Genomic DNA, 15,000 nt, shown 5'->3' on the forward strand with positions numbered 1-15,000 from the left:
GGCAGTCGGAATCTGGAATGGCATTCCAGGTTACCATCAAACGTAAAACAAAGACTTCTCTCACAAAATTTATGACTAATGCACTATGGAGGGAATTTATCCTTAAATTACACACAATGCTGATAATCTGGGGAGAAATCTAATGCTTAAGTTGAATAGCTTAATGAAGATCTTCGTTGATCTTGGACAAGTCACAAGGGAAACCTATGCGTGCTAGGTTGGACAACGGGACGTTCGTTACAGAAGTGGGAAATTGAATTTGAAAACGAGGGAGAGTTTGATTCGGAGGAAAAGAACTGGCTATATGAATGTAACTCAGACGTACCTAGATGCCTTAATGTGTGTAGCTTGATATGGGAAGATGGCATCGGCTTTGTCCGAGTCTGGGCCGCCAGCTTGGGCCTTTGTGTAGGCCTATGGAAGGCAAGGACAAGATTGTCCTTGATGAACGACTAGCAAGGAGTGAGATCGAACCAGGGCGCGGAGCAGCCGCTTTGGGGTAGAGTTAACAAGGTCAAGGTAGAAGAGGTCTTAAGACTAGGCCTAGGAAGGGCCTAACTAGCTGCCCAATTTCCATTGTGTTATGTCCGCCAAACTACGCAAAGGACCGGAAATTCCTATCTCCCTTGTCTGTCCTTGTCTATCTATGCTGATTTTCCCTAAATTCCCCCCAAAGTCGCTCGACATGGGGTAAAATCGCTGCTGCTTCTAACTAAAATAAAAATTTAAATACTGGCGAGGCGAAGTGGGATAAAAACCGAAAAAGTCTTTATGTATTTAAGTAAGTATGCAGGTAAACCTATTTATGCATTGATCAGTCTAATATTCTCCAATCAATATTGTTGAGATTTTGATAAATAACTTTAGCCCAATCTAGGTTATCGCTTACCTGGGTAAGTGATATCGAGTTAAGGTTACAGGAATTTTAGGATAGGATACTTATGATTGATTTATTAGAATGAAAATGTAAAAAAAGAATAACGATCATGTTAAACAGTACAGAACAATCATTTCTAATAAAATATAGCATATTCATTTTAATTTTCGTTGGTGAAACAACGCATTATTTGACCTTAGATTTTAGCATGCGGTCCAAGTAAGCTGCAGGTCAGATCACACCTTGCTAATTTATCTCACTAAAACAAGATGTCATTTGACAAGTTATTCCTTTTTCTCTGCATTTTCACAAATTTCACAAGCGTACATAGGACTTAATAGTGGTTCTGTACCCAACTACTTTACTACTTTTCCAACATAAAGTAAGGCTAAACGTGGAAATGTAAATGATTCTGTCAATAGTATGATTAGAGTAATTTGCATCACGAAGAATTCCGTTTCTTCAGGAATTAGGTAATAAATATCAGAGTTCATTCTACTGCGTGGGTGGCATGTCTCAGTAACATTTCCAGACGAAAAATAAACAAGGCGTGATCCGACCTCCAGCTTGCATGGGGCGCGTGCTATAATCTACAGTCAAATAGAGCGTTGTTTCAATTACGAAAAGCAAATTAAAATAAATACGCTATATTTTAATATAAGTAAATCTTCTGTACTGTTTAACATGCACATTATTTCTTTTTTACATTTTCAATCTAATAAATAAATTATAAACCTTCTATCCTAAAATTCCTGTATCTTTAACTCAACGCAAAACATCTTTTTCAGACCTTTTGAAGCTTTCCTACAGCCTCCCCAAACACAAGAACAACACCACAATGAACAAGAACAATAATAAAAACAAAGTAGATTGTCGGCTTACTCCCCGAGTAAGGGTAAAAGAAAGCGTAAAGCAGAAATTGCTATTACATTGCTGCAGGTATTGTAAAATTGATATTCATTTTCAGTAAGCATTATAAATAAAGCAATAGTTATTAACACGACCTCTACCCCAGTGCAATTGGTTATCAAAATCTGAACATCCAAGATCTCTTGTCAGACGTATTGTTCCAATAATATTTTCAGTAAGTTCATGAGTTTTAGACTGGGAATTAATATTGCCATTTTGCAGATTGTTTAAATTTGTTGGCGACTTTTTCATCAAGCATTGTAAAAAAAAATTAAAGACAGTCAAGATATAGGAAAGGTATGCTATATAAAATTAGTAAAGACTGAGAAAAAAATGTAAGAATAAAGGGGAACACTTTTGACAATTACCCGTTCAATTGTGGAACAACCTTGTTTAACGAATAACGATTCAAGACAAGAATGTGTGAGTGTGTCGATTGCCACAGTAGTTGGTGAAAACTGGTTATTAAAACTTAACCAAACTTGTTTGATAGTTCGGATTTCGAGAGAGAGAGAGAGAGAGAGAGAGAGAGAGAGAGACTGTCGATGGCTTTGGACAAAACCTTGAAGTTTCGACTGGGATAACATTCCTTTATGTGTACGTATGATAAATTCACAATGATATGTAATATTATGTTTTGATTGGTATGGCCTCCTTCCTTGTCATGGGAGCAGTCGGTAAAACTAGCGATGATTTCTGATTGCTCTGCAACATTTAGAGTTGTTTATATTCTGAACCTTGCACCCGCTTGCGTTTATATATATATATATATATATATATATATATATATATATATATATATATATATATATATATATATATAAAATTGGCTGTACCTGGCCACGCGTTGCTGTGGCTCAGTCTGGTTAAATGGAAAAGAAAGAAAGAAAAAGCTCCTTTCTCTTACTCTCTCTCTCTCTCTCTCTCTCTCTCTCTCTCTCAAACAACCGTTTTTCTCTGTCTCTCCTCTCTCACTCACTTTTTCCATCTTTTTCCTACCTAACACCCCCTCTACTCTCTCTCTCTCTTCCTCTCCCTCTTGCTCCTTTCTCTTACTCTCTCTTTCTTTCTCCAACAATCACTGTCTCTTTCCCTCTTTCTTCACGCTAATAACAACCCTCTCTCTCTCTCTCTCTCTCTCCTCTTAAGCAACCCCCTCTTCTCTGCCTCCGTGTCTCTTTCTAACCCTCCCTTTCTTTTTTCCTCTTTTTTTCTCCTTAACACCCCGTCTACTCTCTCTCTCACTTCCTCTCCCTCTCATTCTCTCTCAGTCAACCTCCTTCTCAAACTCCATCCTCTTTGATGTCATTAATGTTTATCCTATAGTATTCTTTTCCAAATGATAAGTCATAGTATTTATACAGAAATTATGTATGGTAAATTTGTCAAGTAACTAAGTCTACGGGTATAACCAGCCCATACCCCCGTCTCACGGGCAGAACCAGCTCCGTTTCAGGGAATCCCTTCTCATCCACACCCCCTTCGGAGGGGGGGAAGTAAGATGAAAACCCATTATAAAAACATGGCATATTCGAATGTGATGTTGTGTCAAAATTTCAAAGCAATCGGTGAAGAACTTTCGGAGATTAAAGATTTTGAACAAATTTACATTTTTATTTATAAGGATATGTGGGTGTTTGTTTGTTTCTTTGTTTGTCGTACTATAACGCTTTTATTTCCCAAACCTACATAAAGAGTTAAATCACTCAAATGATAGGCTTAACCCTCGAACAAAAAGTAATGGCGGAGGAAGAAAGAGCGAGTCTTAGGAACACCTGACTTTCGGGAATGAAAGAATTATGCTAATCCGATCCTTCGGGGAACAATATTGCTCCTCTCTCAGAAAATATATTCATGACATTTATTATTCCCTAACGATGAAAGATTTGGCGCGTGCGTTTTCTACAAGGAGTAAAAAGTTCAGATTTTTAGCTCGCACGAAAAAACCACGTCTGATCTTTCTTGCTCATATATACGTATACTATATATATACACATACATATATTGGTTAATTATAAATTTGGGAATAATTATACCTACAAATATTGAGCCAATTTTTTTCTCAATTTCTAGGGAATAACTCACACCCGAAGAGAATTATGATTGATAAGTGTACATACATATGCACCAGCCAGGGTTCGTACCTAGATATCTCGAATACGAATTGTAAAGATGATGAGTGATATCGAATAACAACATCATTTCCATAGGCTGAAGTTACATAATCAAATAAAGTGGTTGGCAAATGTTCTCCCATAATAAACAAACGTCTCTCTGTGTTCTTATATAAACGATTACACAAACATCCGGCTTGTAAACGTTGAAAAGTGGATTAGGTCAGCATAAGGGAAAAAAGTAAATAGAAATAATCTTGGCCAGACAGACTGGGATATTTTAATGACCATATTGATAATATAAGGTTGCTGGTAGTTTGTAAATGGATGAACAGCAAATGCGGTTTAGATGTACGAGAAAATATTGTGGGAGGTTGTAAATGATAAATAATAAACGTTTTTATTTACACATAAATAGGCCTACACGGCGTTCAGCTTTCATAAGAAGAATCTGGAGTGTATAAAGCTGTTGATAATGCACGGACAGAGAGAGAGAGAGAGAGAGAGAGAGAGAGAGAGAGAGAGAGAGAGGGTCAAACGTTGTAATACGAGGAACAACAGGAAAGTAGATCGTACAACGCAGGCATTTCAAAATGCACCAACAACACTGGCTTTTCAAATTGGACCAACAACTCAGGCATTTCAAAATGCACCAACAACACTGGCTTTTCAAAATGGACCAACAACTCAGGCATTTCAAAATGCACCAACAACACTGGCTTTTCAAAATGGACCAACAACTCAGGCATTTCAAAATGCACCAACAACACTGGCTTTTCAAAACGGACCAACAACTCAGGCATTTCAAAATTCACCGACAACACTGGCTTTTCAAATTGGACCAACAACTCAGGCATTTCAAAATGCACCAACAACACTGGCTTTTCAAATTGGACCAACAACTCAGGCATTTCAAAATGCACCAACAACACTGGCTTTTCAAATTGGACCAACAACTCAGGCATTTCAAAATGCAACAACACTGGCTTTTCAAAATGGACCACCAACTCTGGCATTTCAAAATTCCCGGACCAACAACTGGCTTTTCATGGGACCAACAACTCAGGCATTTCAAAATGCACCAACAACACTGGCTTTTCAAAATGGACCAACAACTCAGGCATTTCAAAATGCACCAACAACACTGGCTTTTCAAATTGGACCAACAACTCAGGCATTTCAAAATGCACCAACAACACTGGCTTTTCAAATTGGACCAACAACTCAGGCATTTCAAAATGCACCAACAACACTGGCTTTTCAAAATGGACCAACAACTCAGGCATTTCAAAATGCACCAACAACACTGGCTTTTCAAAATGGACCAACAACTCAGGCATTTCAAATTGGACCAACAACTCAGGCATTTCAAAATGCACCAACAACACATGCGTTTCAAAATGGACCAACATCGCAGGCATTTCAAAATGCACCAACATCGCAAGCACTGCACAATGCACCAACAACTCAGGCGCACCTAGAATATGTCATAGAGTCTGCAAATGCTTCTCAGAAAACTAATCACGGTAAGATGTAGTTGTGACATACAGGAAGTCAGCCAGAACTATATACTATCTAATTACGGAAAAGTTTGCGGAACAATAATTAGTCGACAATGTCGTCCTCAAAGTTTTCATCCAGTTGCCTGAACAGATGTGATGTGATCGACCATTCAGGTGGCTTTGATGTCGTTCCAGAGCACCCGAGTTTTATGCCAAAATGACAAGTTAGAAAAAGAAGCTGTGGAAATTGAATATGAAATAAACGCATTAAATAAAAACTATATATTAGGTTATTACGTCGCTCTCTTGATTAACTAACAATCTTCGGAGATTGACGCTTTCTTCTCAGCATAAGGCTGACACACACACACACACACACACACACACAGGGAAAAATGGTTCATGGATCAAATCATAATGATTTTATATTTGAGAGAGAGAGAGAGAGAGAGAGAGAGAGAGAGAGAGAGAGAGAGAGAGAGAGTTTTTTTGTTTTAATCAATTTATTGCGCCCATTGGCGTCAGACATTTGAGTGAGAGAGAGAAGAGAGAGAGAGAGAGAGAGAGAGAGAGGAGAGAGAGAGAGAGAGAGATTTCTCCTTAAATAGTTACATTCACATCCAAAAGCATATACATATTTATTATTTGTTTTTTTTTCAGTGAATTTTTATTGAACTCCCATGAATTCATTATTCTCTCAATTAAAAAAAGCACCGCTGAGGATCCATACCAAATACTGTGGCAGCTGTTTCCCAAGACTATAAAAAAATATAATAATCATAATAATACTAAAAAAAAACAGCTAGCGGAGATCACATCGGGGCTCTCTTGTCCATTACAAGTTCCTCTTGTTGAAAAGGAGCAGATTCGAAGGAAAGCTGGAAAAAGTTAGGTTGGACAAACTTCGGGTTAATTGAATAAAGTTGGGAAAATGTAAGGGAAAATGTGCTACAGAGAGAGAGAGAGAGAGAGAGAGAGAGAGAGAGAGAGAGAGAGAGAGAGAGAGGGGATAATTAACGAGTAAGTTGATTACAGAATGAAGTTATTAACGCTACCAAAGCGCTGAATTTCTGGGCGAATAATAATAATTTAACGGTAATAAATTTTTTTTTTTTTCTGAGGAATCGCTAGATACATTGGCTATCTGAAACGTGTAGGGTGATGGGCTATAGTAGATTCACATCAACCGTGCATCTGATGTCTAGTCCAGTCCCTTACGACGCTCCTGATTGGCTGTTGATAAACCAGTCACAGGGTTGGGAACTCTGTCTCTCTCGAGAGTTCACATAGGCAGGATGTATGTTCCAACTCTCCTGAGAGGTACTTTTGAAAGACGTATCCCTCAGGAGAGGGGGAACATACATCCTGCCTATGTGAACTCTCTCGAGAGAGAGACTGAGAGTTTCCAGCCCTGTAACTGGCTTATCAACAGCCAATCAGGAGCTTCTTAAGGGACTGGACTAGACGTCAGATGCACGGTTGATGTGAATCTGCTATAACACTGAGACGTAACATTTAATAAGAGGGAAACAAAAGTAATATTCGTCTCGAATAGGAAATTAGAAAAAAGCCATGAATATAACAGCGCTTTTTTTTAATTCTATTCATTCCTCGGGTATATTTTTGCCGTCCCCTCTCTTGAGCCTTCCGCTAATTTTACCGCTGTATCTCAAGTCTCATAAGAAAAAGCATTTGTGAAAAGAGGTGATGTGTTATCACAGAGAGATAGTGGAATATACAGCGCTGTAAGTTCGTTTAAAAGAGATACAACTTGCGACGAAAGAAATTCAATGTTAATCCTACCGTCTAAAAATATTCCAATGGAAACGATCTTCAGAAGTCATATGAATTGATAATAACGGAAGCTAATAAGGAGTTTGCTTAAACTGGGCCATATTGGAATATAGTATATCATGTCAAATGCAAATGTGATAAAACAAATATTGTCACGTTTCAGGAACCCATTTTGTAAGCATTCGTTATTTTCAAAATACATAATTATATTCTAAACCAGGAATTTTAGGATAGGATATTTATGATTTATTTATTAGAATGAAAATGTAAAAAATAAATAAATTTGCATTTTAAACAATACGGAACAATTATTTCTAATAAAATGTAACGTATTTATTTTCATATTCATTGGTGAAACAACGCTCTATTTGACCGTAGATTTTAGCACGTTTGAATTAACGTTAAGTTAGGAATATAATGTTTACCACTTATGTGTGAGGGGGAAAACCCTGTACGTGTCCTCAGTAAGCTGGAGGTCGGATCACGCCTTGTTACCAGTTTGATTTATTATTGCTTTGATGATTAATTTATGTTGAATAATATAAAAGGTTTGACGAAGTCTGTTCCAATATTTACGCAACATTATGATGATAAACTGATAAATACGACGGGAATGTGTTAATTGGAGTTTTTTTTTTTAAGAATTATTACTATTTTCCTAATGAAGGAAAAGTCTCTTTAATGAAATTAGTTTTGTTGAAGCTGCAATATATTTTCGACAGATCCCTAATTGGAGGAACAACAGTCTTAATGAGTAAAGGGGAACTGTAAAGATGAACAAGTCAATGTGGTTGTCAACAGTAATTTAGCAAATTACTGAGGTTTCCTTTCAGATATCAGTAAAATTTGTATTCCATACAAATGAATGAAATCTCTAACATAAGTATTTGATGCTTCACTTCTTATATATATATATATATATTATATATATATATATATATAGATATATATATATATATAATATATATATAATATCATAAATCTTTATACTACACAGTTTCTTCCTATGGAATGATGTACGGTTTGCCAAAGATTCATAAAGATGATATTCCTATCTGCCCTATACTGGCTTCATATAATAACGCTATATATATACGAGGGTTGTCCGTAAAAGAAGGTTCCCAAAGATTCTTCGCAATGAAAAAAATGATTTTTGGCACTGAATAATACATTTTTGGAAAGCTTAGACTTTTTCCTATTTTTCGACATAATCGCCGTTGAGATCAATGCATTTTTGCATGCGGTGTACCATCTTCTTTATGCCTGAATCGTAAAACTCTCCCGCCGCTCCGTGAAGGTAGCTTAAAACCTCTTCTTTCAGCTCCTCTCCGGTTCTGAAATGTGTTATGGACGTCTGTATGTCCATGTTTGAATTCTCTGCACCATTGGCGCACATGTTGTACGCTCATACACTTTTCTCCGTAGACTTCACACAGTTGGGAATGAATGTCCACCAGTGCAGCGTATTTTGCACACAAAAAGCGAATCATAGAGCGCAATTCGCACCCAGCAGGAAAAGCGAGTGGGAGCTCCATCTCTATCGGCTGCCAAGCCAAGGCTGAGCATTGCAGACAGCTCGCCGGGAGAGGGGTGGGGGGGGGGGGGGGGGGGGCCTGAAGAGGGAGAACCAAACTACACGCCAGTGTCGCCGGATCCCACGTGACAGAGTTCCTTGCGACTGTAGCTCCTTGAGAACCTTATAATACACACAACCCAAGTATATATATATATATATATATATATATATATATATATATATATATATACATAATATATATGTATAACTGAATCACGAAAATATGGAATGCAATGAATATATAAATAAATAAAGACAAAATCTACAAAGGAAAGTGATACAATGGAGTACCACTGTGAGGCTTTTCGACTTCTCGTCCTTTACTATATATATATATATATATATATATATATATATATATATATATATATATATATATATATAGTAAACTACATCCTTACTTATACATATGTGTACACTAGTTAATTTTACACATATATTTTCCCCCACCTTCATATCTAGGGCAATTACCACTGCAATCGTCGCAACCGTTAGAGAAATGTCCCATTAGCGGTGAACTGGTCTGGAAACTAATTATATAAATTTCTCTCGAATACATTTGCAGAAGACGAATAAATCGCGATGAAATGAGAGGACGGCAGCTGACTGAACTATAATGCTATTGGGATGACAATCATTGCTCAGGCGTCCGTGTAGGAGAGAAGGGTGATTTAATTTGAAGTTTTTCAGATGGTTGGGCTGGGAAGGGTTATTGGATGCTTTTGTTGACGGCCATTGAAGTGGTTTTTCAGTGGAATTTTTAGTTTTCCGTGAGAGGAAACTATCGTTCCGGCTTTCTTTATCCGTCCAGACTCAGATCTTAAAAACTACTGAGGCCAGATGGCAGACTCCCAGGAAGAGATAGAGCGGCTGCGACGTGCACTTCATGATCACAGCTGCCTTTCCTTTACCATAGAACACTGCCAAGACCGCCGCCTCCACTTCCTCGACGTCCTTGTCGAGCAGCAAGACACCCGATTCCGCACGAACGTGTACACGAAGCCGACGAACCTGGGTATGTGTATGAACGGAGAGAGCGAGTGCCGAGAGGTATAAGCATTCCACCATCAGCGCCTTCGTCAGGAGGGCCCTCTCGCACTGCTCTTCCTGGAGCGACACACATAGCGAACTGGAACGAACAGCCCAGGTCCTCGTCGACAACGGACACACTAATCGCGCCGTTGATGCTGTTATAGCAAAGAAAATTGAAGATTGGTACCTCCAGGAACCCCGTCCCGACATCCCAGAGCCCATCAAGCTGTTTTACAAAGGGCACTTTCACCGAAGGTATAAGGAGGACGAGCAAGCCCTCAAGCTCTCAAGACCATCATAGAGAGAAACGTCACCCCCACCAATCAGGACAAGACCATTAATTTAATAATATATCATAAAACGAAGAAGACAAGCAGCATGGTGATGAGGTACAACCCAGCGGCCCCCCTGCAGGATCCCTTGAAGAAGACGAGCGTGGTCTACCGATACACGTGCCCCGTCCGAGGATGCCTCGGCAAATACATCGGCATGACCACCATGCGATTCTCCAAGATAATCTCCTGCCACGCCCAAGAGGGAGCCATTTATAATCATGCCAGGACTGCCCATAACGTAAGAATAAAAAGGAGCGATATTGTACCTAATATCGAAATAATTGACCAAACCACCGATCCCCAACGTTTACGAATCCTGGAAGCCCTCCATATAAGAAAGGAGAAACCTAACTTGAACATTACCCAAGAAACGTTTCTCCTTCTTACCGCCGCCCGAAGATCAGCAGCGAACGACCACCCAAATATCCAGGAGCGCCAGTGGGATGATAGGATTCCTACCGCAGGTAGGACTCCTGACATTCATTCCCCGATACACTACTCGACGAGAGATCCCAGACTTCGCCCCAGACCGGCTCGACCAATGAGAACGCAGCTCTAGGATTCGAGCCGCTATAAATATCGGCATGCAAACACCATCTCTTCACTTCTACTGCTAAGCAGCAAAGAAGACGACCTACCAGAAGGTAGAAACGTCGCGATAAGCCAGAGCTATACCAGCAGTAATACCAGCTGAATACCAGAGACGACCCCGGCCTGACATTGACCTCTCTTACGGAATGATACCAACACCGACGACGACCCCTGCTTGATCTGAACCAGAGGAACGCCTTCCCATATACCAGTATTCTGATAATACCAGTATACTGATAATACCAGTCTTTGATTAATGAAGCCTGTTCTGAATAAAATACCACTTTCAGCATTATCCCTAATATGAATATTGGACAATTATTGCGAAGTATCGCTGAGCCAAAAAAGCAAGTAATAAGAAAAATAGAAAGGATAATATATAAGATTAATTCGCTGAATTCTGCCATTTTATTCAACAGAATTTGTTTAAAAGAGGGTCTTCTTCTAAAATAATAATAATAATAGTAATAATAATAATATAATATTTATTTATTATTATCTATTTATTATTTATTTATTATCATTTATTATTATTTTTTTTATTATTTATTATTTTATTATTATTTATTATTATTATTTATTATAATTTTTTATTTTTTATTATTTACTACTATTATTATTCCTTATTATTATTATTATTATTATTTATATTATTAGTTTATAAAAACAATTAAAATTACCCTACAAATCACAGCACAATGCCATCACCTGTTACGTTGTAATGGATCGGTCCTGTCTGATTTTGTTGCATAAATCATCCCTGCCTGTTATTTCCCGCTGATAAATTCAAGTCTTCATAAATCACCCGATGCTATTTTTTTTATCAGCATTGCCCCTCTCGTCACGATGTAAAAGGTTCCTTTCTTCACCTTTCAAGAAAGGTGAAAGGTGAAATAACTTCATCACTCATCTTCAATACCGACTTGACAAAGGTTGGCAGCCAACATCATGACTCTTTCGGGAACAGAATTCCTCCATATTGAAGTCGCGTATTTATGATCTTCATTGGAGAAAGTGCATCAAATTTATCTTAAGAGATAAGACATTAATATTCTCTCTCTCTCTCTCTCTCTCTCTCTCTCTCTCTTTCTCATTTGCATGTGCGTGCGTGCACATTTATTAGTAAGCACAAGTTAATCGTAACGGTCGGTGTTCTGGAAAATCGAAAAGATACAATAACATAATCCATTTGTCTACGAAATAGGTTTCTTTTTTTTTAGTCTACATAAATTGCACTCTTGTCAATTATCTCGACAGCAAGAGCAAGACCTTGCATTACAACGGAATAAGTAGGCCCACGTTCTCTAAATTTAAAACAAAAGTTGTTCAATGCTATTGTTGCATCTGATCTATTTCTGTCCATTGTTCTGTCGTTTTTGTATATAAAGGGCGATATGTGCTCTTAACATTTCATATTCCTAATTTATACTGTTTTTTTCTATTTCACAACAGTAAGGGAGAACGTGTCTTTGAAATAATTCGTTTCTTGGACTATATTTACTCTAAAAGTAGCTAAAATAGCATACCATTTCTACCAGAAGAAAGCCGATCTTTCGATAATATACTTTGCTATTATTTGTTCGACGATAGGTATAATTTTTTTATGAACAATCTCCTGCCCCTTTGATTCTTTAAGGTAATCTTTCGCTGCATTTTCCGTTGCCATAATAATCTGCTTGCATGAAATAAGTACTTTTTCACCAGGTATTTAAAAAAATTTCTTTGCAAATTACAGGTGTTATAAAATACTCTAAAACGACACAAGTTGGTGTGAAAATAATTGCGATTCATTCGGAAATAATATTTGTGTATATTATTGTATAATTGTTGCAGGCCCTCATGGGAAGCAAGTCAATTCATCTTTGCCTTTTTAGAGTTTCTTTTTCGATCATTTTTCATATCATTTGTTTCATGTCCTCTTTTTTTGGGCACTATTTCCAACATTTTTGACCACTCTAATTCTAGAAAGTTCTTCGAACTCTTGTTCAAAATAAACATATATTTCAGTAGTTTTTCGTTTACGATCGGAACTGTCTGCAGTTGAGGGCTCTTCGACATTGGCGATCTTCGAAATAACTTCTTACTTGCACCTGTCTATGTTTACTGTTCATTAACAATCATATCATCGTATCAACTAAGGATTATATCACGATCAGTGCAAAGATTCGGCTTCTTCTTTGTTTGTTTGTTTGTTTGTATGGTGTTTTTACGTTGCATGGAACCAGTGGTTATTCAGCAACGGGAACAACGGCTTTAACGTGACTTCCGAACCACGTCGAGAGTGAATTTCTGTCACCAGAAATACACATATCTGACTTCTCACATGAATGCCCGAGAATCGAACTCGCGGCCACCAAGGTGGCAGGTCAAGACCATACCGATCACGTCACCGAGGCGCTTCTAATATCTTTTGGCGTATTTCTTTTATCTCTGATAAAAAATTATAATCATTATCTCGCTTACCATTCTACATTCGCCTTTCTCCCTGATAACCATAAATGTAGCACAGTATACCTTACGCATCGCCACAAATATAGCATTCTCAGTCATGATGTATGTGTTCAATAACCAAATATTTCTGGTCATGTAAATTTTTTTTTCAGGAAGCAATTTTTGTTGTATTATTTCACATCCTATGTACAACCACTGTAAGACGGAAGGTCATATTTTAATTGTCAGCTGATCAGATTAGGTATCTGGCTGTTTTAGTGCATGGCTACAGTGAAGAAAACACACACACGCACACACACACTTTTCCTAAAAAAAAATATCAACTGCCATGCATACTTCTCACACTATTTGTGTTTCTCTCTCTCTCTCTCTCTCTCTCTCTCTCTCTCTCTCTCTCGTGCATTTTTTCATCTAAGTTGATGCTCATTCCATTGACTTTCGTCGTCTTTTGTTTTCCCACAGTTCTCCACTTTGCCCTTAATGGAAGGCGCTTTCAATAGTAAACTCTACCTTCGACCTCAGAGCTGAATTATGTTTGTTCTATGGAAATGGGAATCCTTGGAATGAGGTTTATCTTCTGACTGCCGATTTGGTTGCTGTGTGGTAAGGATTTTGGATTTGGACTTAAATTGGATATGGGAGGAAAGTGATAAACTGCATTATACTGGGTTACTAATCACCACATATTATATGATAAGATCCGTTGAGAATTAAATGCGTGTTTATAGAGTGACCTGTTTCTTCAGATTTATGCTATGGTTCTGTTCCAAATATGTTTTTTTTTTCTTTAATACCACTCCTAGTAAATCTTATAAATCCTCGCTAATTATCCTGAACAAAGTATCTTTCAGTTCAAGTAAGTTTTATGTGTACATTGCTGTTTATCAATATTATCAATGTTTCCTTTATAGTTTACATTTATTATAAAATACTAAATGTAATTTTATTTTCTTGAACGCTTTTAATTAATATTCATTAAGAAAAAAAAAACATTCTTCTGAGGACACTTTCTACTGAATCTGTTTGAAGTTGCAAGGAATTATTCCAATGAAATTACTTTTCATTACTTTTCTCCCTATTCTAACAAGGAGTGATCCGACCCCCATCTTACTCGGGGAGCGTGCTAAAGTCTACGGTCAAATACAACCTTGCTTCACCAACGAAAATCAAAATGAATACGCTATAATTTATTAGAAATAATTGTTCTGTACTGCTTAACATGCATATTATATACTTTTTACATTTTCATTCTAATAAATCATGTATCTTTAATTCAAAGCGAAACACCATTTTTCAGGCCTTTTTAGGCTTTCCTAGGACCCCACCCCTCAACAAGAACAACAATAACAACAGCAACAAAGTAGTTTGTAGGCTTACTCCCCGAGTAAGTGAAAACCACTGGCAAATGGCAGCTTCGTGAATTGAATATCTTATAGACTTAACTGTATAAAAATAGTAACACCCGTCAGAGTTCAAGTGACATATTATCAGAGGTCAAGTGACGTGACCTATTACAGATGACCTTCGTTCGATTCTTTCCAGACATTTCATGGAAACTGCTGAAACTAAATGGGAAAAGCGCTGCTTCTTTTCGTTAACTAGTTAATCACTCTCTCTTTCTTACGCACGAGAGAGAGAGAGAGAGAGAGAGAGAGAGAGAGAGAGAGAGAGAGAGAGAGAGAGAGAGAGAATCTTGATTATAGCAATGTACTGGCAGACGATCTGATTCTGGGAGGGAAAGCGAGAAGCATCCTCACAAAAAATCTGAACTGATTACTGATTGCATTTCATCAGTTTGCGACTGTCTATGTACTATGGC

Source organism: Macrobrachium nipponense, chromosome 13, assembly GCF_015104395.2.
Source record: "Macrobrachium nipponense isolate FS-2020 chromosome 13, ASM1510439v2, whole genome shotgun sequence".
NCBI classification, from domain to species: Eukaryota; Metazoa; Arthropoda; class Malacostraca; order Decapoda; family Palaemonidae; genus Macrobrachium; species Macrobrachium nipponense.